This window comes from Micropterus dolomieu, linkage group LG11, assembly GCF_021292245.1.
Source record: "Micropterus dolomieu isolate WLL.071019.BEF.003 ecotype Adirondacks linkage group LG11, ASM2129224v1, whole genome shotgun sequence".
In the NCBI taxonomy this organism is placed as follows: Eukaryota; Metazoa; Chordata; class Actinopteri; order Centrarchiformes; family Centrarchidae; genus Micropterus; species Micropterus dolomieu.
The window spans coordinates 15365488-15392095 of record NC_060160.1 but is presented as its reverse complement, the minus strand read 5'-3'; the positions used below and the strand labels follow the sequence as shown (position 1 = coordinate 15392095).

At 41.0% G+C, this 26608-nt stretch overlaps 1 long non-coding RNA gene across 1 annotated transcript; it reads left to right on the top strand.

Moving 5' to 3' along the window:
* Positions 1 to 981: 981 nt before the first annotated feature.
* Positions 982 to 26608, top strand: LOC123978475. The gene is made up of 3 exons (XR_006826971.1): positions 982 to 1114; positions 1211 to 1303; positions 26491 to 26608. It is a non-coding gene; the product is annotated as an uncharacterized LOC123978475 (long non-coding RNA).

The following is a 26608-nucleotide window of genomic DNA, read 5'->3' as shown; positions in this document are numbered from 1 at the left end:
TATTTCCGTCACACACTGTGAAACAGAAATAGATTCAGCAATTGGGGGTTCAGTGTCTTGCCCAAGGATAATTCCACATGCAGCCTGGTGGATACAGGGATCGAACCACTGACCTGCTGATAAGTGAATGACCGCGCTACCACGATGAGAGCCACAGCCACCCCAACTTTAGGGAAGTCACATACAAGATGTTTAAATATTCAGCACTCATGGCTGCATTTTCCACAGACTTTTGAAATTGCAAAAATAATATTTGGTGCAAATGCATCTATCTGGAATGGATTAAACATAGGAAACACTGCAAAAAAATAATGTTGTTACTGTTTGACTGCAACATGTTTGTCTCTCAGAGCCTCAGATGTTTTTAGCAGCAGCTGCAAAGAGTACAGATTCAACTCCCTGAAGTTTGGCTGCTTTTAGGATAAAAGTTGCTGGACCGACTTGTCTCCTCTTTGATTTCACCACCTGGTCCGTTGTTCAGTTGGTGGTCTTTCACTTCTACCTCCTGCGGGCTACAAACATCCCAGTGTGTGTGTGTGTGTGTGTGTGTGTGTGTGTGTGTGTGTGTGTGCGTGTGTGTGTGTGTGTGTGTGCGCTCACATACACGCACACCTGGACAACTTATTAGCATGTTAAGTCAGGAACCGGAGAATGGTTTAGCTCCAGGTGCTGATCAGTCATTAATGCATGATCAGTTCTGCAGGTAAATGTTTACCTTAGACTGGTTACACATTACTGGAGGCTACAATGATTAAGCCTTCACTGGAAGTATTTGTAACAGTTTGCAACTGTTTGTAACTGTGGCAGCGCATAGTAACAACTAGCTTGTTTCTTTAAGAACTGGAAAAAAAGCAAACAAGGAAAGTGAGTGGCAGTTCATGGAGTTCACTCCAGAGCATCTCACTTTCTATGAAAACATGGCAATGTGATTTTTTTCTGTCAGAGCAGAGTCCACAGGGAGTGAGAAGGCTTGAAATTACAGTTGAAACGCATAATAATCCACTGACATACTGTGCTTTATTCTGATACAGAAGAGCCTGTCAAACCTGGACTGACCAGCTCCTCAACCAACAATCCTGCAGGGCAGCGACCCCTGGTCTGTCACGCAGTGAAGGTACATATGAAAGATTAATTTAAAAAATATATAAATACACTTTTGGGGTAAGTAAAGTTCACAATATTTCTAACATGTACTCTTCATTCTCTATAGGCGTCAACATAGACTTAAGCCATCCGTTCTGCGACAAAATATGGGTGATGAGAGATAGGTGTCATTTTGTTTCCCCCTCTTCTCTTAATCCCTGTAAGTACATATTCTCATTCTCACTCTCATCATGTTAGAGAATGATCCCTCATCACGCCACTGTGCTGCTCCCTTCTCAAGTATCTAAAGCTGTGACTGCAGTTAGTACTGACCCCGGAGGGGCGGCGGTGGGGGAATGGGGGGGGACTCTGGCAATGGGTGTAACAAGAGAGAGAACATACTAGACTGAAAGGGAAACTGAGATAGTGAGCATTGACAGGATTGAGCTCCCAGGTGGGGTGTTACCCTCAGGGGAGGCAACAGCTGACAAAGGTGTGTGTGTGTGTGTGTGTGTGTGTGTGTGTGTGTGTGTCACATGAGAAGGGATGATAACAATTTGACATGTGGAAGCATCCCAGTGGTTCAAGCTGTGGCCATTGTTGCGGAAATGTTGTGTAAGTCAGATGAAAAAGCACAAATCGAACGTTAGTTAGTCCCTATTCACTTAAAAATCATATTTTCACCAAAATAATAGCGCAAGCTTTCACTCGACAATGGCAAAATAATAGACATTTGCCACTTTGACCAGCCTGTTTTTTGATTTTTTACAGTAGCTTTAGTCATGCAGCAAGTGTTGTTGACTTTGCCGCTACCTTCCCATTGTGAAAGGGTGACCTTCCTCTTTCTCCCACTCTCTGTTCTGCTCAGCTCCGTACATCTGTGTCTGTTTACCAGCCTGCCTGTGTCTCCCTCAATCTGAACTGATGAGTGCAACTCACAGCTGCTCCTCTCTTGTTTCCCGCTGCTTGGGTTGTGTGTGTGTGTGTGTGTGGTGTCATTGTGCTTGGCGGTGATAGCGCCATGCTCCCAAATCAAAGACGACCGGCTTGCTACCGCAACACACCTCTAATCTCAGAAACAAGAAAAGTTTAGATAAAAGGAGCAAACATGTGTTTCTATTCTATTCTACTTTCATCCCTCTGTTTGTCTTTACACACACACTCACACAAAGACACACCTTAGTGGACACGTAGTTACTGTACATGCTTGTGCATGCACAACAAATATCCACATCCACCGGTGTCACCTGAGCCTTTTGACCTTCCTCTCTTTACTCTCGTTGATGTTTTATCAGTGTTTTGTCATTTCCTGCTCTATCTTTAACAACTCAACTCAGTTTTAAGTTAAATGGGATGTTACGTTAATTTTGAGGTGTATTTGAGATCAGCAATGCTCACTAGTGGTGAATAATGGGAACAGGAAGTGTATAGTTTCAGAGAGGGCAGGGAGAGGTGAAGAAGAGGGAGGTTAAGAACTGAATATGGCTTCAGGCAAGGATGGGATACCTTTGAGAGCATGACATCATCAGGACAGGTGTTGATTGCTGTTGTTGTCCTGAAGTTAGGGCAGGGGGGCCTTCAGGTTGTTTGGCTTTCAGCCTGAACCTGTTGGACCTGTTTTGGACCCTCAGGATCATTTCTCACCTCAGATGGCAGCTGAGAGTGGGAAAGTGGTTCGTTTGAGTTTGAAACATGATGAATAAAGAATTTATAGCCATACAGTAGCTACACAACATGAATTCACACCTTTGTTTAGCACTTTTATTTCTTTTTAATTTTAGGTGTTTAGCTGTCATTTATGTTTCAATGTACATTCAGTGTCCCCTATAAATAAATGATAAACCTTGTAATAGTAAACCGAATGTATTTGGATTTAAGACTTGTTGATTGGACACAAAAGGACAATTTGATGACAAGAATGAAAATAATTGTTAGTTGCATCCTTGGTCATGATTGTTTGATTGTTAAAGATGGGGTAGGCAATTTATTTCAGAGGCATTTTTGTTATACTTGAAATTGAAATTGTCTTTACACCCCACCCATCAATAAATCAATTGGTCTGACACAAAAATGAAAAAAATCCAGTATCTGTGGCTACCTGCCTACCTGCCTATGTACCTACCTGCCTAACTACACGCACTCTGCCCGTGCACTCACTGCGTTTGTAAATGCATTTTGGGGGAGTGGCTTTGGAGAGAGACTTGAAGGTAGATTGCAAAATCTAGCTGTCTCTTGCTAGTTCTCCAATGTTGCCATTCCCCAGCTTTAAGGAACATTATATTATAATCATATTAGGGCTGGACAATAAAACAATAATGATAATTATCCTAATTCCTCAATAACAATATAATAAAATGTTCAAAAAATGTTTAATTTAATTTATTTGAATCCCAAACAATTATTTATTTTGTTTTGTTGAGGAGTCTTAACTGTTTTGAATATTCTACCTCAGATTTGTGATGCACTGTTTGGCATAAAGTTTTTGTCATGTTCTGACCATAAAGAATAGTTCAACATTCACTCAAGAGCAAAAATCTGCCTATAAACTTGACAGAAATTATGATTTTGCATTGATTGTGATAATTATCGATATCGAATGATATGACATTACACAACAGTTTTGGCCATATCGTGCACCCCTCAGTCATATTACAGGCCTAGGTTTGTTATCTTAATTCTACATTTAATGAATTATAAAATGAAGACAATGAGTAGATGTATACATGTTTAAAATACAGCAAAGAGCAGACTGTAGGCGAGGGACATGACTATCATGAGTCTCAGGAAAACTTTGCAGTGCAAGTTGCCTATGAAATGGTAAAAGGGGCTCTGTGTTGTACACAAAAGATTGTACACAGACTTATTTTTGCTGTCTCACATTGCAGAGTCAAAGCTTGTGTGTAAACGCCACAATTGCTAATGTATGTACACATACATTTGCATTCCTACATACATTCAAACAGACTTCAGTGGACTGCTGGCTTATGTGGACGTTTTCTAAGCCTCCTGTAAATATTTCTGCGAAAAACACTTTCCCCTTCAGGTAGAACTCGTCTCTGTGTCGTTTTGCCTGTCTGTGCTGGTGCGATGTTTCTTTGGTAATTCATTTGCAATTAGGAAATGTAAATCAGACAGGTGTTGCTGGCATCTATCAGAGTCTGTATTTGTTTTACCTAAGGCATTTCAGATCCTCCCTTTGTAATCACATGCACATGCATGCTTACACATTTGAATACACGCATCCACACAGTCACACCAAGGTCACCTCTACTGATCAGGTAGGGTCTTTCTACATGGGGCAGAGGAGAATTCAGACGGCGCTATCCAAAAAGAGATGCAAACTTTTTATTCAGAAGAAGGAATACAGAGTCTGCCTTGTTTCTGACTGACATATGTTCACTGTGTGCGAGAGAAGAACTGGGATCAACACTCTCTGCACATAAGGAGAGGTACAGCTGCTAGATAGCATTGCTTAGTTTGTGTGTGTGAAGTGAGGGAAAGTGTGTGTGCAGGGGAGGGGGAGGGCACACGGGAATGCACACTTTCATGAGTGTGGTTGTGTGGTGGTGGAGGTGGTGTGCAAGAAGTGGCGAGTGACTTCACACAGGCGTAGTAGTAATGAAGCGTGCCAGTGTGGAGAGAGTGGAAGTTAAGTGTCAAACTGGTGAGGAGGAAGGAGGAATCTGCAACATTTGGTTTCCAGTATGTCACATTTCCACCGCATTTTAATCACCTTTATTAATGCCAAATACTGAGCATGAGAGATAAATCCTTGTTTACAAAGACTGACCAATGTGACAAATGTGCAATTTTAATATTTGGACCACGGACAAGCAACTTTTAAAAGACAGTTTTTAATATTCAGATGCCCTCCCACACGCGAAGGCACACACCGACCACATTTATAAACACACACACACATACACACTCACACTGTTTTATACCACTGGCAACTGCCTTATTCCCACCAGCTGTCTGAATGCATAAAACCCAGGCTTGTTGTTAAGTCTGGGGCTTAAAAGCACTGCCAAAAAGAAAGCTGGGCAGGAATAACGGCATTAATTCTGTGATTTGAGCCACCACTCAGACTCAGCATTTAAAAGTGCTTAAAACTAGCAGCTGGTGTCAACAAGGTAATAAAAGCAGGCACAAGGGATCACTCTGCCTGACTCGTTTTGGGCAGCGGGTCGTCTGTGTTAGTTTAAACGATAGTGATGCCGACAGAGGGGAGACACTGGCACGAGACATAGCCTGCCATACTGCCAGAGAAAGAGAGGGCAGTTAGGGTAATGTGAGATAGTAATTTGTAGTTTATCAGCTTGAGTCATAGAAATGTGACATACAATAGATTTGATGCTGGCAAGTCACACCCTCCGTGGTTTGTTTCCTGTGTTGTGATTCCAGTTCAAGCTGCTTCTGAAATGGCTTGAGAGAGCTCCGCCAGTGACGTTACTTTCACTGCAACGTCACCCTCCCTCCCTCCCTTTCAGGTGAAAGGAATCATTTGCCGCAGCTCCTGCCAAGTCAGGAGTTTGGAAAACTTTAATTTCCCTGGCTTCGGAGACGGTGCCAGAGGTTTGATGTCCATTACCCAAGCTTTGAAACAAGAGCTGAGGTGGACTTGGATTGAGCTAAGCACTCTGTGGCAACATTAACTAACCCCACAACCTCTGTATCATCTTTCTTACTGTCTCTCTACCTCTTCATTACTTCCTCCCTCTTTGCTGTCAGTTTCTCTCCTTTGTTGTCCTCCCTTTTCTGTGGGCGTCCTCATCGGCAAGGTTGAGATTCCTGTTAAACAGTCAAAAGTCACCCGCCTGGACCTGTGCCACAGAGTGCATTATAATCCACCTCCTCTCTGCTACCCATTAACTTGTCCTTCATGATGTGGCAGCGGCTTGTAAATGCCTCAGCACTTCAGCACTCAAGCTCCTCTGCTCTTAAATCTACACGCCACAGTCTGTAAAACGTCTTGACTGTCCTCACCACTTTGCACTATTGCGGGTCCCTTTGAAAGTGAAACTCAGCCTGTGAGTCAACAAGGATCTTCGCACATCTTAACCGCACAAAATGTGATTTTGAAATTTGGCCAACTTTAACATCACAACTACCAGTAAGAAATTGTTTATGCTTGGCTTTCCATCCTGTGGTCGAGATAAATCTGTGGGCTCACCTGATAAAAAAGTGATATGAAGTTAAAACAGCATAACAACTTTTTACTTTTTTGTATGAAATTCTGCATACTTTGACTTTAAGGCATTACTTTATTTTAAGAGGTCACAATCCAAAAAGTTTTGCAACCACTGATATATGTGGTTGGGATATAATTTTGCCTGAAATTGTACTTAATAGTGGGGATGTTTTATAAAATCTACACAGAGCTGTCAGTCAAAGTGGGGGACAAGTGCAAGGTATCCTGAAGGTTAATGGCTTAGGAAACGCTGAGCGTTTTAAACACCATATGGATAGGCTCATCATCTACAAGCTGTTCAAGGTTGAACCCATCCCGAACACTGTAGGATTGAGATAATAGCTTTCTTCGCCCAACTGTTGTTAAGCTACCGATCTCCCCGTCAACTGATAGGCATTAGGACCCGACACTCCGAGCAACTTTCTCCATCCTCTGTTTCATTCTGTCATTGCTCAATCTTTGACTCATACTCTCTAGCGTGACGCTGTCCATGTAGGTGTCGACGACGTATCTTTCTTTACTTTCTTTCTTCCTTCCTTTCGCCCCCCCGTCTTCCCTTTTCCTCCCATTTATCATCTCTCTCCCTTTTACTCGTCAGCCGTACACATCCGTTGGAGAGAGGCTCGCCCTCAGAGCCATCTGTTTCCAGGCAGCCTGTGAGCATTGCTGAAATATGTAGGGCCTAATTAATTCAACCAAATTGTTTTAGAATAGATTAATACAATAATGGCAGCGCATGAAAGGTTATTTCAAGTACACCACTCAGCTAATCTCATCAAAGGGTAGATTTCACTGCTCTGCACTCAGTGAACACCCACAGCCGTATATACCCTCGTATATATACAGGAAGCCAATCTGTATGTACTGGAAAGCTTCTCAGTGTGGGTGCTGATTTCACAATCAAAATGGAAAGGCAATTATTGGAGAGGGGATTGATTCGTGCTACAGCTGATGAAGTGAAAAGTGTTTACAGGGTAATACCAATGCAGGACATTCACAGAACTCCCGTATAATGGAAATCAATTTGAAAAAGTCTATTTCAAACCAATTACTTTAGGTAAAAATTGCATACGAGTACAGATTTTACTTAGATGGTGTTACAGCAGAGATGGTACAGCACCCAAACTTTAACAAAAGCCTTACAAAAAGTAATATAAAAAAGGATCATCATATGAACCTGTTCCTATTAAATAGCCCATTTTGGCTGTAAAATGAGCCACCTCATCAATATTAGAAGTTATTATTACTTAACTGATGACTTTGGTATTGACACGCAAACACTAGAAACATTTTTAGAGCCTTTTCTCTTTTTGGTACATATTTTGGTGTATTGAGGCATTTAAGGTCAAGTCAACTGATTCTCAGTATTTGTAAAGCCTTGGGGGTCAAAGCTTGTTTTTGAACCTTTTACTTTTAGATGGCTCTACTGATCCTGCAAAGCTTCCAGCTCATACATTATAGAAGATGGATCTGTGATTGTTTTTCTTTTGATGGTTGTTTAGCAGAACAGCTGGCGATGCTTTAAATCCTGTGACCTCTGGAAACAAAACAATAGTCACTCACTTGGAAGCACTTTATAAATGATACGACAGTAAAGTCATTATAAATTTTTTTTTAAATAGCATACATATTTGGAAAGACAGAGTTTCCTTGATGTATTATTCTTTTTTTGTTGTTTGTGATTGCCTATTGATCTCTGAAGGAGGAATTTGACCTTCTGGGTGAAAAATGTCTCCTCATTCGTTACTACTACACACCCCGCTGATTTTTGAAACACACTTTTTATTTGGGCGGAGAGATTTTGCAGGGAACGTGAATAATATTTTAAGGTAAGAGTGGTCAGTAGTGCTGCGATGGACTCATAGCCTGTCCGTGGTGTATCTTGCAAGCTGGCATGGGCTCCCTGTTGGCACATTAATCACTTAAAAAATGAATTAATTTAACCATCAAGCCAACAACAATTTTTAAGAGCTAGTGTCAAATGTTTTAAACAGTGGGTGTCTCATTGTTAAATGAAGCCGTTCACATACTACTCCTATGAGACATAGAGGCTGCACCATCAGTCACCTGGACTAACCTCTGTAGGGAATGACACAGACAAGCAGAAGTCACAGGGCTGTTGTTCATCAAGATTAATACCTGCTCACTGTCCTCCCCAGAGAAGCAAACTAACAGATTCCCTACTTGACTTCTAGAGCCGGCTCCTATAGACGGCTCTGGTTCATTAACACGAGTATTATGGCTGAACCACTTGCAATTAGGAATGTGTTTAAGACAGAGCCATGCACATACACTTGCCTGGGTACACACTTACCCTAACACCTACACCTATACACCTCCCCCCAACACACACACACACACACACACACACACACACACAGTGGCACAGTGTCGGGTGCATTTTTTAAGAGGAGGAATATGATAATGAACCTGGCTTGATAGAGTAATTAACTGGGCTAAATGGAAATCCCACGAGGTTCAGTGATAGTTAGCAGATGTTCTCTGAAATACATTAAAGACCAAACGTCTTGTGAAGGGGGAGAAAGAAAGAGAGAGCATAGAAGAGGGAGAATATTGCCACTGTAGATAAAGTTTGGGGTTTTGCAAATAAGGATAGGAATTTGAGGTTTGGACTTCTGTGGGAGTCTTTTATTTGGAAACAATGTCTCTGTGGGTTGGGGGGTGAATCAGTTTATCAGAGTCATGTGGCTTACAGTAGTATCAAAAGGGAACAACCTCAAGTAAGCTTTGTTTTAAATAGAGAGCTTTTACGACCAGGATACATTTCTGGTGAAGTGGTTGGTTAAATTTGCTATTGATTATGTCGGTGAAGCAGTATGTTTATAGTTAGGAACAAGCCAATAAATGTGGCCCAATAAATCTGGCACTAGAAATGTTTCGCAGTTAATAAAGTCTGTAACATAACAATATGTTCCTGTGATAGAGTAACTGTTTCCAGTGACCCTGATGTATAATAGAGGTCTGGTGTATGTGTGAATAAGTAGTTGTCCCCGATTGCTTTAATTTTACCACTTCTCCACATTATTGGGGCCTTTATAGTACCTTCTTTTAGTGACATAGTGTTCAGTTTGAATAAATGGCTGGCTGGCCGTGGCTGACTCAGGCTCAGTTTATAGCTTGGTTGTTGCCTTGTATACAGCAATATCAGTGGTACCACCAGAGGCGGTGAAGTTGCACTCCACAGCTAGCTAGCTTGCTAAGTCACACTGAGAAGAGCCATCTGCTTCCCTGTCTGAACTTTAGAACAAAGACGCCAGGCTGTCAAAGTTTCCCTCAAACAGAAATGCACCCTGACTCAATCACAAGCAGACGCATAGAGGCAGACCGCCATGAACGCATATACATACACACATGCTCGCGCACACACAAACACATGCACTCCACCCACATATGCACACTCATTTTGGACTTGTGTCCTTCTGTTCTGGAGACTAATGGACTTTCCCATTCTTAGCTCAGTGGCTCATCTGAGCAACGGATGTAATTTTGGATATTTCCTCTTTTTTGCAAACTCAAAAATAGTTCCCTCAAAAACACCCTAAATGAGGCATGTGTTAAAAAAACATGTGCATGTGTTTGTGCTTGTGGAGAAGAACACCTGTTAATATTGAGTTTATTACTGAATTTCTTCCAGTCGGACCATGTGGTCAGTAGGTGTAAAGCAGCTGCAGGAAGTGGAATAATGACTTCCTGTTTACTCCGCCTACTCCCACCCACTCACCGGTTACAGCCGGCCATGTGGTCTTGTATGGACCAACTCCTTTATTAATGGACTGGCACTGGACACAAACTTATAGCAGACTAAACGCTCAAATATACACCTACAAGACACACATCATCACGTTTTACCCTAAATCTGATCTGTCTCACTGACTCATGTTATCCTCCTTTGCCATGAGTGACACCCCAGATACTTGTGAGTGAGCCTGAACTTCCATTGACCTCACACCTTAATGTATTGATCAATCAGGGTTCCATTAACGCCGCCCTTGCCTCCTTCTAATCCAATCTTCGTTTTCTCTTTTCCGAATCCTGCAGGCACATCCACACTATCGCACATGAGCCATCAGCAAAAAAAAACCTGGAAAACCTTTTAGTGAGCCTTATTTTGACATACATAATGTGTTCCAGAAGAGTCCACTTGAATCCTTTGCCAAGCTAATCTGTTTACATTAAGTGTAAAGAATGCCGGAGCATGAACCTTCCTGCCCTAACACGAGAGGACAGCTGATATCAAGCTATAACACTTGGCCTGTTGCTGTTTTTCACACAGTGTAGCAGAGTGAATTATTGGCTATAGCAGTAACTGTCCATAACCTGAAATAATACTGACATTTTGCTATCTTTAACACCTATCTTTAAAACCAGAAGGCAAAGAGTTACAGTTGTGGTCATATCTATCATAAACAGTGCAGTGTAAGCGTCACTGTCAATAAAACATAACAGTTCTGCATGCAACATTGCACTAGCAGGCTGCCACAGAGTCTTCCTCTGTGCTGATGTGGAAATTGATGGATTGCACTTCCCTCCCTGACGGTAGATCCTATTTGCTCTCTGATAACTTAGGGCACAACTCAGAGGGAAGTTCTAAATCATACATCTGACAAAGATTCAATTAAGACTGAAACATTGTCAGTGGAGCATTGTAGCGCTGGGACAACTTCCGTGCATTTACCTATCTAAGCCTGTCTTGAGCACCGACATCTGAGTTGACATGGAGTTTCTTTGGAGTCTGTAATCCAGTCCAGCTCATAAACATAATGTTAGAGGTTAGCGAGGAGTTAAAAGATAGATCTCTGGGGAGCCGGTGGTCCAACGACCACTGCAGCCTCAGTGGAGGGAGGATTCCTTGTGGCCCTCACATGAGGGTGTAAATGTGTGTTTACATGCTATGATTTAGAGATCCAGGAAAAACCATCACATAATACTTAAAAATAAGTGGTCTTTTGTGGTCTCAGAATCCATAGAAATAGTCTACATAGACTAGAATCTGATGAATCTTTTGATGGGTTTCTGCTTTTTATTCATCACACATGGTTCACACATCTAAATTCATAAAGCGTTCTCAACATGGCATACAGTGGTTACAGCTATAATAGATTTGTCAGTGTCTGACCACCCTGTGCTGCCATGGTAACCTCTTTAATAGTCCACAGAGTATGGACGTGACATCTGCCATGGTGTGCTTGGCTTGTTTGATTACTGAAAGCCCAGGCAAAAGCACATTGATTAAAACAGAAAATGTTCCTCTCACAAGTAAATGACTGGTGGTTCCTGCAAATATTCAAGATTTTATATTTGTCTTTTACAAAGTAGCGGAAGTGAGAATCTCTGCTGCAAAGCGATCATACTGTTTTTTTGTTTTTGTATAGTAAGGTCTCAATATATATCACCAGTGTAACCACTTGGCAGGTCTTAGAGACATGCAGAATCAAAAGTGTTTCTCAACATAAATGAATGAGAGATTGGTTGTGTTTTACACTCCACCCAAATTTGCCATCCTCCCACTGAGCACAAGGGTCAGCTCAGTCAAGCCCTTCAGTTAATCAGTGCGACATTCCCAGGAAGACAAAATCACTCCATGCGGGTTAACCATTACCATACTCAATTAATCATTCTCGGAGCATATATTTCACGATGCCCATCTCCTCCTCCTCCTCTCTTCCTCCTTCCCCCTTTCTCATGCCACTGGTCTTACTTCATCACATCCTTGTTGACACCCGCTGTCGCTGCACTGGCGACAAAGCGTGCCTTTCATGTGCTCCCCAGGCGGCTCGGAAACACCGGTGTCGCAAGCACCCCGAAGCGCCATCTGCCACCGCCCCTCCAAGCAGATGATAAAGTTAGCGTCTCCGCTTTGCATCCTCCCCCTGGACGCGGGAATACAGACACACGTGGAGACACGTCTACACAAACATATACAGCACACACAGTATGTTCCAGGTATTAGCACAACCGTGTGTGTGTGTGTCTACTGTGAGGGCAAATGACCACCTGACAGCTCTCCAACTCCTGTTCTCCCCAGAGGTGGACACAGAAAACATTAAGTGGAAAGAATGAGAGGAAGCAGTGATGAATGAAATTCAGTGATCACAATGATTGTATTAAAAGCTGCTTACAGCCTGAGATATCAAAAAAGTGGGAGATTTACTTAACTCTATTAGAGCATCATTAGCTGTTATTGCATGCATTGGGTCCTTTACATAAAACACTATAGATAATATTTAGTATCAATGAAAGTTAACTTTTGTTTTCTCCCAAATAGATTAATGTAAATTGATCAGATAGTGTCCATGTTAGTTGGAAGAAGTGTGTCAGAAAACGCTTGCAACTTCTTTTTTTTTACTGCAGTTTAACATAAACCTTCCTTGATTTCAGGAGCAATTAGAGCTTGAAAGAAATTAAATGAAACTGACAGTGGTTCACTGAACACATCTCTTCCACTGCGCTTCTTCAGCTTGGTTTCTTTATCAAGATAGTGTGACATTTTAATTCTGTCACTGCAGGATTTTAATGTAGGGAAATTTCGCTCTGCTCTGTCTTACTTGCATCCAGATGGAAATGATAAAGGTGAGTTAAAAATTCAGTGCAAAGGAACCGATGGGTCTCTTTTCCGAACTGAAGGATCAGATTTTGGTAGAGTTAAGTGATTAAAGTCCTCGTCTGTCAGTCAACAGATTTGGTTGAAAGCGGGAGCTTTATCAGGGTACATCATGCATAGATTAATGTAATCAGAGTCCATTTTAAATGCATTTCACTGCCACGATAACCCCAAACAAATCTATAATGACGGCTTTAGCGCCAAACTAAAACAAGCCAAAGTGTCTAATGGAGTCATCAGCCCACTCAGATTATCATCATCTGTTTGGGCTAGCTACCTCTGTGTTCCATGCTCCTGCACACACACACACACACACACACACACACACACACACACGCACATGCATATCCCTCAGATTCCCAACTACAAGGAGCAAAGAAGCGTCAGGAGATGTTTAATTAAGACAACAGATCAATTAACAGCTCAATTAGCCTGGCTAATTAGGGGCTCAGTTGGAACAAAAGCTTGCTATCCTCTGCTCTCTCTTTCTCTTGGAGTCTCTCTCTCTCTCTCTCTCTCTCTCTCTCTCTCTCTCTCTCACGCACACATGCACACTCATACGCTCACACCCTCTCACAGGGTTTGAGCACAGGACATGGTTGTTGCAAAAACCTCGCTATAGAGCACATAATCCCACTTAATCGTCAGTCCAGATTTTGGCTGAAAATTGCCTGGAAGGGAGGATAGGAGCAGGAATTCTGTCTCCCTCAGCTTTATCTGTGAATCCAGGATGCTGGGGATCTCAGAGGACTAATTGAAGTTACTTGCCTGGAGGGTTGGGGGCGCATTTTAGTTAACCTGGCTTTTTTTTGTGTAACGTGTTCAGATAGAGTGTTTGAATGTACAGTATGTATGCATAAACTCACGTGAAATCAGTTGTTTCAACCTGAACAATATTGTCTTCCTCAGTACGGAAAATATCTGCACGTGTGTATAAAAGCCATGCTGCCAGGTGTACCTGGGCTTTTTGTGTGTATTGAGCCTTCTGGGGGTGGTGGCGGGGACACTGCTGACGTTTACATGCCTCTGAGTCTACATGTATTTGGCAGAAGCTCACGCTCTGGACCCCCGTGCCTAGTCAATTAGGACAACTGTGCTGGGTTGGTACGCAGCCCCATTAGTGTGTGTCTGCGTGTGAGAGAGACAGAAGGTGTGTTTCCATTCAAACACTGCACATTTTCAAAGCAAATTTCCAAAAGGTCAGCAGAAGAAAGAGTGTTTCCATGAACACTAGACAGCTGTAACAAAATGATATAGTTAAAATTGCACCTGTATCCAAGGTTTGATTTTAACTTCAGTGTGGAATTTTCTTTGTCGAACGACCAATATGCACATTGTTGTGTGTAATTATTTGTTTGAAAATGTTTTAGTTGTTTCTATATCCTTTTATTACATTCTCATTAACAATATTTCGATCTCAGCCAAGCCTCAGTTTTGGAGAGATAGAGATGTCATTTCCCCCCAGATTTCAGTCAAAATGTGCATAAAAACATTGGAAAATTGGAAACATACGTGGAGAAAAAGGCAGAAGGGGGTGGGTTTGTTTGTGCCTCTGGTGGGTAGTGTAACCTCTGTTGAGTGTGAGATAGATGTCCTCATCTGCCCTTCCCTTTCTGTCCCTGGGGTGTTTGCCTGTGTTTTTGTGCGCGTACAAGCTAGCACGCATGCATATGCACTGTGTGTGTGTGTGTGTGTTTGTGTGTGCGCGCCTGTGTGTGTCAAGCAGGGTTCAGATGCTCGGTCACCCCATATGTCTCCAACTCAGCAGACAGGTCTGGGGTTCTGTTGCTGATGCACTGTCTTCTCTCATTACTGAGCAGGCCCAGGAGCAGGCCCAGGCTCTACATATAAACACACACACACACACACACACACACACACACACACACACACACACACACACACACACACACACACACACACACATGGTCTTGCTGGGACAATTAAATGCAACTGGAAACACTGGAAGAATCTGCCTAAAGTGAAGGAGACGGTTGGAAAACAGCTTCGAATTGGTGCATGTTGAATTACCTCCACAGTACAGCCAGATTCATATAAACCCCCACATCACACACATACACACAGGCCTGCACACAACCACACAACCACAATGGGACACACTGTGCAAGTCTTGTGACAGGATGACTGACAGAAGGACAGGCTGTTGCTGCATGACTTCCTCTCTCTCTGTTTCTCTCTCTCTCACAAACACACACACACACACACACACACACACACACACACACACACACACACACACACACACACACACACACACATACACACATACAGTTCCCTATGTTCCAGTGTTAATAAATTGTGTCCCAGCAGCTGTGTGCTCTGACTGCAGCCTCCGTCTGCTGTGTGATTTTTTTCTGGCAATGACGTCCAGAAGCCGCAGACTCTCCTCCTTCCTGTTTCTCTTCGACTTCCTGTCCATCTGAGCCTGCCCACTGACACATCCCTCATCCCAAAGTTTGCAGACGCAGTGAATTGTTTTCAACCATATCCTAAAAAAGCTTTATGCAGAGAATTTGAGAATTACATGAGGTAGTGCTGCCAGTGTTCATGAAAGTCTATTGCATATGTAAACACCATACCCACACACATACACACACTTACCGGTCTCTTAGGAAGTTGACCTCTGATCTTGGCGATCAGGTGTGATCAAGTGATCAAGTGATCAAGTGTACACCTCGCAAATGAAAGAAAAAACCTAAAGTAGCAGGCTGTGTGATGTAAATACTAGCCCCAAAGAGAAATATGTTATTTTTTCTTTGTAATAATAAGAGAAAACCAGTTCACACCCTATCAGATGTTGAAGTACAACATAGTGCTGAGCAGAGTTCAATAACCAATCATAATCCAAGTGATTGTCTAAAACCAGTTTAAGGAACTTAGCAAGGGTTTGTCATTGCCGCATACACATAAATAGGAAAACAAGGAAATGTTTGCAAGCTGTTTCTTTCTTCAGCACGGACATCTACAGTATGTATTTAAGCTGCCATCTTGGCCAGGCCTCCAGGTTTCTAACTAACCTTATTCTCTAAACAATAAAGACTTACCTGGTAAAATAAACTTTCAATACAGTTTTTTTCAATTGCTAAGATGCAATGGTCAAATCTGAAGTCACTGAAGTCACTTTTTCAAAACTCTTCACACAGTCTGTATTACCAGCATACATCTTGGCCAAACAGTTAATCAAACCACCAAAACACTTTATACAAGTCTCAATATAAACTCGTTCAACCAAAACACTGATAACAATTCTCACTCAGAAAGCATACATTGTCACTCATAACCTGACCTACAAAACACTAACAACAGGAAGCATTATGTAATTTGATGAACTTTTATCTTCAAAATGTGACCGATTTTTTCATATAAATCAGTATTTCATTATAGAATACAGTTGTTCTCAGTCACTTTGGTAGATTTCTCAGATCAGAAATTATACTTGTTCAACCTCCACTTCACCTCACTTGTGCACATCATATCGAAAAGCAATTACTCAGTCTTTTGAGAAAAGACGTAAAAGCGTAACTGTGAATCCTGTCTAATCCTTTGCAATGTACAGTATAACTTTGTACTGTTGAAAATGATCTATGCCATACAGAAAAAGTTCAACCTTGTGCATTTTCAATCATTGTCATCCAAACCTTAGCCATAGTTTACCAATACAAATAGTTTTGCAAATGTTAAGGATGATTCTAGAAATGTACCAAAGCGACTGAGAAAAACTGTAAGAATAACTGTAGAAAATTGCTTCAGTATCCTTTATTTTTTCCATATAACTGCATTCAGTAATTTACTTATGAAAAAAAAAAGTTTAAGCTCCAACACAGTTTTTCTCCGTTGTCACTGTAAAACCGGTACCTGAGACACAGTAACCACAACCTGTAATTCATGTAACTACCCCTTGAACCAATTCTGCTAAAATACAAGCACATTTCTTACTTTACACTGAGCTTACAGTTTTACAGTAAAACCACATTCAAAACACTACACACATTTCTCTACACACATAGACGTAAACATAAAATTTACGTAAATGTTCTGCTAAGATTGTCTATATATCTATCTGTCCAGTTACTGCAAAATTGCAGGACATTTGCAATCATTCTGTTTTGAATGTGTTTTTAACAGTTTTGTACACATTGTGTTAGCATTTGAAAAAATGTGCTGCAGATATATAGTGTTTTGCAGGTGGTGAAGTAGTAATGAGAAAAGAGTTCATGGATTTTGGAGAAAATGGTCATTGAATGCATTTTGTGTGAAAGCAATGAAAAATGATTCATAGTTTGGTCCACATGCATTTCTCTTCCGCTGACTGTGTGAAGAGTTTTGACAATGTGACTTCAGTTTTGAAAAATGCAGATTAGATATTGAAAAAAACTGTAAATACAAAAGGGAATTTACTACAAAAGCATTGTATGTATAAGTGTCCACATCATTGCGCTACACTTTCTCTGGTCTCTAAAGCTTTTATCTTTGTGTGTATGTTTGTGTGTACATCCTGGCCTGAGTAGACTGCTATGAGGAGTTGTTTCTGTTATTAGAAATAGGTCACCTATTAGGCCTTCAGGCTACAGTCTAACTGTGCTTAATCACTACTTTACATTTTTTGCATGTAGATCTCTCTCTCTCTCTTTCTCGATAGATAGATAGATAGATAGAGAGATAGATAGATATGTCTGTATAGATAGATATAGATATCTATATCTATCTATAGATATATAAAAAAGAAGAGAGCGACATTGAGCACAGAGCAGCAAGTTAGGGGAAGATTCCAGCAGTGGATAATTGGCCTTAAGCTGTTCCTCTGGCCTGCTGCTCTCTGAATAATGCATGGTCTTTTTAATGAAGCCCCTTTTTGTTGTCTTTTTACTTCTCTAGGATGTAGGGTAAAATTAGCATACTTCTGTGTCTGCATCTTAATGAGGGTTTGTCTACTAAGGCTTGGCCATGCTCAGAGCTACGCCCATTCTTACAGATCTTAGTTAAGATAAGGATAGCCGTAACAAGAATTCAACCAACCTGCCAGTTGATGTAGACAATGTGGCATCATCAAAGTCCTTTCACAGAGATGAAGGAAAGGCAGTTACACACTGCTTTGTCTTGTGTTACAGGGAGTGCAGCGGTCATCCCTCTGAAGTTTAGGTCCCTGGGAGGCTCTATTTAATAACACTAAAATGTTTAACAAAAAATTAACATTAATTTACTTGGTAATGCTGTTTTATATGGATTTCTTTTGAACACTTCTTTCTTTCATGGTCAATCTCTGTAGCATACAGTATCTGAATTCCCCAAAGTATATGTACATGAACATTTTCACATGAGGCTTACAGTAAGACCCTCTTGCTGCTGTCCAGATCTGAGAATGCCGTCTTTTTTGCTCCAGACTGGAAGTGTTTGAGCCTTTCCTTGAGTGGGGCAGGAGAGCATTCCTCAATCACTGGGGCATGTACAACAGTTCCCTAATCCTGCTGTAGACCCCCTTTCATCTACAGGCTAATGCTTTGTGAAGCACTGAGCTGAGATCAGGCCCAGCACTAGAGGAATGGTGGAGTTGAGCAGGTCAAAGGGAGTAAAGTAGAGACAGAAAGCAAAGAAGAGAAAGGAAACTGTTGGTTTTAACCAAAGACTGTATAAAAGAAGTGGATATAATCACCATGATGTCACCCATTGGTTTTTGAAGCCTGGAGTTTGGCATTTTTAATTTTTGTAACTAGGCACCGAACGTGACTGTATTTGGAAGAGACGGTGGCGCCAGCTAACTTCGATAGCAAGGTGCATTCGTAATTCACAGTAACTGTGATTTTATCCGGGATGCTAATTTTAGCGAAAAATAGGCTTAAAACAAAATGTACAGCCGACTCCTAATAAAGTTTTTCAATGGCGCTAGTTAAATGTACACTGTGCAGTGGATACGAGTCACCTCTAGTCTGATTGACAGGTCGCCATGGTAGCAACTTGTCAATCACAAGCTCCCGCCCTAAAGCAATCCCTGCTTTTTTGTCTATTTTCCTTTAAATGGAATGATAATTTACAAAATAAACATCATGCTGTATTGAAGAAGAGTTGAAACTAACGATTGAGATCATTAACTCACCAGGAAAATGTTTACTGAGGTAATAAATCATTTTGCCATTATTTCTAATGGAATCTGACTTCTTTTTGCTACCAATGGAGGTGCTCCCTGCTGGCCATTAGAAATAATGCAGGTTTAACACACTTACGCATTGGCTTCACTTTTCAGACCCAGAGGGTCTCGCTTGGTTTTAATAGAAATTAAGATGGAAGTGTCTGTATCCTTGCTTGGTGATCTTACAGCGCTTGATGGTTATGTGGCATGTCGCGTAGGATTGAGATGGATGAAGACAATGGCGGCCTCATAGTGTGTGTGAAAATTGATTTGTGAATCATGAAATGGTAATTTCTCAGGAGTCTTTGAATGCTGGTGGCTTTTTTAGGGTGAAGATGACAAATTACACTCTCTACACAAGCAGTATTTGACTACTGATTTGTTGTTTACTGTGGACTTATAACCACCAGCTGAGTGATTTTACAACATCTGCCTTCATTTGTCCAGGCCATCAAGTCACCAGCCTTGCAAATGATACTTGCTTTCTGGCATTTCTTTATTGACTGATTTATCACGAGCTGAGAGGAGTGGTAAGTTGAGAATATCACGGATGACAACAACAATGCTGGCCTAACAAACCGCACTTGGCTCCGACTACGTTTCCTCCAAACAGAGTTGCCTGGATAATTAACCTGTACATTAACTTCCCAGCTGATAGGAAACGGCATGTGGATATGAGCTCAGTGAGTCATGGAGATTGATCCTGAATGCGATGGGATGGCAGAGGCAGGAAGCATCACAGTTTGGCAGACGCTGCCATACCTGTCAATTCTCACATTCTGTTCAGTCTACCAGGTTCAGAGAGAGTCTCATTTCCTAGTTTGGCTCGGGAAGGAGTTTGGCACAGGAACAGAATAAGAAGTGAAGTTACAAGATTCTTCCTTGCTGGGATTGTGTACCAGCAAACTTTCTGACAGCTTGAGCAACTGACTGGCTCTCTGTGATGGACTGTAGTCACGGCTGTGTTGCTGTTCCACCTGACAGTATGCACAATTATCACATCTATTGAAAAGTATTACGTTATTTTGACAGTTTGGGAAAATGACTGCAAGCTTATCTTATATTATTACTTTTCATTTCAAATCCTGTGACTCCTCATGAAGAGCGAAGTCTATTTTCCATCTAGGATATAACCCTCCAGTTTAGTTTTTCAGTCTTTGTTTGAAACCAGATTGCCAATAACCACTGGCTCCCTGTGCTGTGTATCACTGTTTGTTATTGTGAAGTTGGTGATCACTTCTCGCAGCTGATGGTGCACACCACTGCACATCTTTAACTGTTGGCACAAAGCTTTCCTCTGCGCTGGGTGAAAGCCTGTGGGACTCCAGGTCAACCCACTGATGGGCACTGGGCACTGGGCACAGAATAATAGGCTAGTGGCAGCAGGCACTGGGCACTGGGCGGTGAGTTGGGACACAATAGTTGAGGGCTAGTCCAGGCCAAAATCAGGCCAAGTAGTTGCAATCAGTGGTGCATGAGGAGATCTGGCACAAGCTTTCAGCTGCTTCTCCTCTCCACAGCAGTGAACTGCAGCGATGAGCGCTAGGACCAGCTACTGCCTGTCCTCTCTCAATTAGCACTATTCTGTGTTCTCTTTAGCCCAGAAAAGAGAGGCAGAGTTCTTCATCTATTTATATATCTATATGGGTCCTGTAATATACTAACAATTTAAAATGAAGTTTCCTGGAAAAGGACTATGTAATTTGGTGCTGAATATAGTGGAAACAAAGAGACAGTACATGTAGCAGATACCCAGTCATTTCTAAGACAACCAGGAAATTATGTTATAGTTATACCGATGGGCAGAGTTTGTCAGCCATTATTGACATCCAGAGGAATTTGCTTGTAGGAAATCCTAAACCCATTAAAATCTATATAGTTAGTTATTTGTTGGAATCTTCGTCCTCCATTTTTGGTAAATTGGGTGCTTCCCTGTGATTTACAGTGACACACAAAGACACATTTCACATCAATCCATGTTGACCTAATAAAAAAACGTTTAGCTACCAATTTGATGAAATTAATTAAAGTTTGCCAATTCAGGCTCAAGAAATCAAAGTTACATACTGTAATGCTGCAAATCGATAAATCTACTGATTAATTCCTTGATTAATCAATAAATTGTTTTGTCTATAAAATGTCACAAAATAGTGAACACTACCAATCACAGTTTTCCACAGCCCAAAATGACGTATTCAGATTGTTTGGTCCAACTATCACTGAAAAAAAAAGGATTTTTAATTAATTGATGATGATGATGATGATGAAAATGAGCAAACCCTCATATCTGAGAATCTGGAACCAGCAAATATTAGGCATTTTAGTTTGAGAACGGATTCAAACGATTTGTTGAAGAAAAAAATTGTTGCCAAAAATGTAATGTAAGTCTCCTAAGCTACAAAGTTAAATATCGGTTTCCTTCTACAAAATCGTCTGTAAACTATTTGACCCGCATAATAAATTTTTGCCTAAAAAGGTAAAAGAGATTAAAAGAAACAACACCCTCCTGCTGCGTAAAAGTTCCTCAGAGTCAAGATGTTTCATGATGAGGAGTGCAAATTTCTTTATGTGCAATTGCAAACTCTTTGGGCTTCTGTTTCCATGCTTGATTTAATTGGTGAATTCACAAGCTTTTGGCTGATATTCGCCACCATCTATTTTTAATAAGCACACCACTGTCATGGAATGGCAATGAACAGGACACCTCCAATCATCAGTGTGGCTTGGAGCCTGAGCAATGTTAAATTAACTATGTGAAGGCAGCTGCTCTTTGAGCTCAAACACTTTTGTTGTGTGGTGAAAACAATGAATAATTCTCTTTATACCCCATATGTGGGTGTTGGGAGCAGGGCAGCAGGCAGGAGTACTATCCACGGCTCAGATCAAAAGCCAGGCAAAGTTTAGAATGAACACACGAATCAAGCGGAGGGGGAGGTGGGGAATGCAGAAGAATGTTTGTTTGTGTGAGGAAGATAGCCCCCTGTACCGTAATACAAAAAAAGACAAGATGTGTATTTGTATAAGTGAAAGAGTGAGGATGTTTACATTTGATGAGTGAGCGTGTGAGTGTTAACCTTCAGAGACAACATCTGTGTAAGTGGCTCACCGACGGATGTTCCTGGCGTATGGTGCAGTGCACTGTGCTGAGATCCGCAGCAGCCCAGATGCATTAGAGATGACACCAGATTGTCAGCAGTTTCAAGAGTAGGTGGGAGTCACACATGTAGATATAGATAGATATCCAGACGCTTACCTACAACATGTGGATATACTGTGGAGATGTTTAGATTTCTGCATGAGTGGGCCTGAGGTGGGACGAGCCCATTTATTGTAGTCAGATTCAGCTTCTTTTGCATGACCTTGTAGTGCAATACTTACAATATTATTTGTTTTAATACTTAATGTGCAATATTCTCTGTCCAGTACTCATTATTACTACTACTATTTACTCACTACTACTATTCATCATTACATTTCTGTTAATACTGTAAAATACTATACATATTATTTTCTACTTCAACTTTCTATTATTATTCTATTCCTAGTACTTTGATGTGGAAGTGAGCAATTTGTAACAAAATAATTTACCCTTGGGGATCAATAAAGTATTTCAGATTTTTCTGATTCTGATAATATTTCTGTTAAAATATAATAAAAAGAAAAATTCAGAGGACGTTTCTTTCAGAATAGCTTTGAAATGGCATTCTTTTGGGGACCAAGCATGTAAACACACCCACAAAGACTTTAGTTTTCTATAATAACTTCTTGTAAAGTCATCATGTTTGAACAGTTGATGGTATCAATGCTAACAATGCTGAAAATACACAATACAAATACATTTTTTATTGCACCAAACACACAAAAAAATCTTTTAAACCCACAGGGAAACTATCTCAGCAACTCGCTATGAAGAAATTGTTGGTAAAAAAAAAACTTGCAATTTTCATCAAAACAGTTCTGTGTGCAACCTTACGTGCTACTTACCGCAACCTCACCGTCTCCCTCAGATCTATTTCTCTCTCTCTCTCTCTCTCACTTCAGCTGTGATTCCTGTGAAGCTTCCGCCAACCCAGAAACACCTTCAGAACGTGAAGTCAGCCTGTTGGTGTGTTGTCTGCAGGGCATTCACCTGTCTGACAGAGGGGGGAAAAGGAAAGGGAGAGGAGGCAGAAAGAAAGAGCGAGAGGGAGGTAGAGAGAGAAGCAACTTGTTAGCAAGCTCCTCGACATTGATCATGACAGATTTTTTGGTTTTGCATCGAAAGTAAGCACCGGAGTGCAGCGGGTTCAGTAACTCACTCAGGAACATGACGGAGAACGGACGGAGAAGTTTATTATTAGCCAGTAATTCCAGCAGCTGCAGTCAGGCAGTCAGTCTATATGAAAAAATATGGGAAAATGATGCAGTGTGTGTTTACCATGATTTGGTTTGGAGGAGGAATCCAATAAAGATGATGAAGATGCCTCATCTCCGAACCTCGCAGGGCTGGGCTGGGTGGCAGAGTATTCAGCAGAGTGAGGGGAGAGGGAGCACAGGGAGAGGGAAGTGATTACTGTCGTTAAGTTGACAGGAAATGTTGCATCTCCTTGACGTTTAGTAATGATCGCAGCAGCTGGGAACAATAAAACTCCAACATTGCGCAATTATTGGCCTGCCTCACTTACATTGGATAAAAGTAATAATGCACATTATCCCCACATCCCCCTTTATAGTCGCACCAGCAAGGGAGCAGAGGCGGCAAATGAGATTTGCTGCGCAGGAAGCTGAGTAGGCTGATGGTTATGATTGACTGGAGGAAAACTTCCTGACGTGTCGTGTGACCACTCTTGCTATCTGTTTTCTCTCCCTTACTTTATTTCTCATGATTCAACTTTGTGCCTTTGGGACGGAGAGGGAATATTAGAAAGTTAAAACGGCACCCAGAGAGTGTTGACAACAGCTTGGATTCATGACAGACAGAAACCACAACGTTTTTTGTTTGTTTTTTTTAAACCACAAACATTCACCATTGGCAGCAAGTTAACAAGAAATGAGTGAGAGAGAAAGAGAGGGAGAATGTTCTCACATTACCATTACATTCACTTATCAAACTATAACTTATCGTAGGCGTACACATTTTTTAATTTTTTTGATGATTTATTTGCAGCTATTTGTTTTAGTATAATATGTAATAATGTCTCAGATTCTAGATTATTATACTTCGTACATTGTAAAAACCTTGTAAACCTAAAACCTTAAACCTTGTAAATATTACAATTAAGTACAGTACAGCATTTAGCTACTATACTATTATTATTATAGTAATGACAATAAAGCAAATTTGAATTTAATAGGGAAGGAGAGAGAAAGAGAGAGAAAGAAATTAGAGTGGGTCACAGGAAATTACATTCAGATTCTTAATAATAAACACATTCTACATGAAATTCTCTTTCTGTCACTTAGAATGACAAAAAATGCTTAGATGATTTTCTTGATGGCCGACTTGATGATGCTGCTTATTCAGCTTCCAAAAACATTCTTTAGTCTCCGCCTGCTGCTCTCATGCTGTCACCTCTCCTGTCCAACAACAACAATAAACGCATGAATCGTCAAATAATCAGGATTAACGTTGCATTAACTAGACTAGATATGTGTTTGACGAAAGTGAACCACCACCATCGATACTGATTTCTGTCATATTCTGTCAGTTTCTTGACAGCTACAGATGATGTTGATTGTGTTGGAAGTCAAAATTCCCATTAAAATGTTTTTTTGTTTTTTTTTTGACAAATTGTAGTGTTAGTGATGGATATTGTTCTTATCGGTTTGGTTCTTTATCAATACTTTCATTGGTGCTTTGTCATTGCTAAAAGTGCTTTAAAAATATATTATTAAAAAAAAAAGTCATAATAGGATTAGAATTTAATATTTTAAATATAACTAAATATTATTTCTAGAGCAGCAACTGTAATGCAAAGTCAATATATGCTCTCTATATACGCTTTGTACAGGTTTGCGTGTTTATGCTTGCGTACCAGCGATGACAACGCTGATACAGAAACGCTACTTTGGGGACTAGTTCCAGGGACCCATTGGCTGTATGGACAGTAGCTGAATTTGTGCTGTGTTCAAGCACAATAAATTATTTGTTTAATGCATGCTTTAGAAACAGCTATAAGCAATTTACCCCTATGAAAATAGATTTTCAAAATCTAAGCAAGCCGGTCTCTTGCGACTTTTACTCCCAGAATGGCGACAGGTATGTCAGTATCCTATATTGCCAATTGGCCTATTACTGTTACTGATTATTTATTTATTGTGCATTTAATCATTTATCATCATGAATTTATAATTAGATTTATTAATGTTCATACATTAAATGGCTCATACGCATTCATACAAATAAAGCGGATTTAAATTTGAGAGATAGCTCGATAGAGATTCTTAAGCATCATCTTCCATATTTAATTGAGGCCTACAGAATGTTTTGACCTTACTGCTTGCCGTGGATGTGTGCATGCATGAGCTTGAGGAGGATATAACCAGTTAAATATTAATGATTGATTAGGCACGTCATGGCTGTGCATAAATATCAAGGGTACGTTTGTAGTACGAAGGGCATTTTGTAGTACTTCTTCTCTTCTCTACTCTTACTCAGGCCTTAATTAAAACTGCCCAGAGTCCCTTTTAATTACCATTACTGATACTGTGCAGGAGAAAGAGGTAAATGAAGTAAATGACTGAGAAGGTCAAGCCTCAAAATGAAAAGCATTTTCATGTGTTTAAATTGCTTGTCAGTTCCCCAACATCACCACCATCCTCCTTCATGAGTCCTAAATATATATTGCTGAGGGCTGCTGTGACATTGCATAGGAGTACTAAAACAATGACATCTTTTTTTTTTGAAGAAGGAAACTAGTTTATCTTTATCTCGTGCCCTGGCTTCCTGTCTGGGTGTTGTTTCAAGAACAAAAGAAACATCTCGTTCTGTTGTAGAGAAGAGTGAAGTGGAGTAAAAAAAGAAACAATCAAATGTACCTCAGAGTGCCTTCTCAGAAACTCCTCTGACACCGGATGCTTACTTCTAGACATAGCGAGTGTGTGGTTGTGTGTGTCTTCCGGGATACTTTGGAGGGGCTTTGAAGGAAGTTATCAAAACCTCGCTCTTTCATCTCCTCTGGCCCCAGCGCTCTCCTCTCCTCCGCAGGTGGTTTCCCCTCCGGTGCAGTCACTCTCTTCTCTCGCTTACTCTTGCCCACACCTTCTTCACCCTTACCTCAGGAAAATACACATGCTACACTACTGCCCTCAAATAGTTTTCCAGTAACTCATAAAAATAGGGCGTGTGTTTTTAGCAACCCCCCTGTTTCTCACCCATCTCAGACGGTAGAAGTAGGTAGATGATAAAACAGAAAAGCTGGGTGCAGGCGGTGATGCCGGCGATGATTATGTCATGTTTATTTCTTCTAGGGTTCTATCACTTGTTGTGAGTCATGCCAGGGTGCTGACTCTGTATGCTGATGGTGGAGAAAGAGTTCACGTTCAGTGGGAGGCTTTGGGAAATCGCCTCTTTCTCTCAGTCCCACAG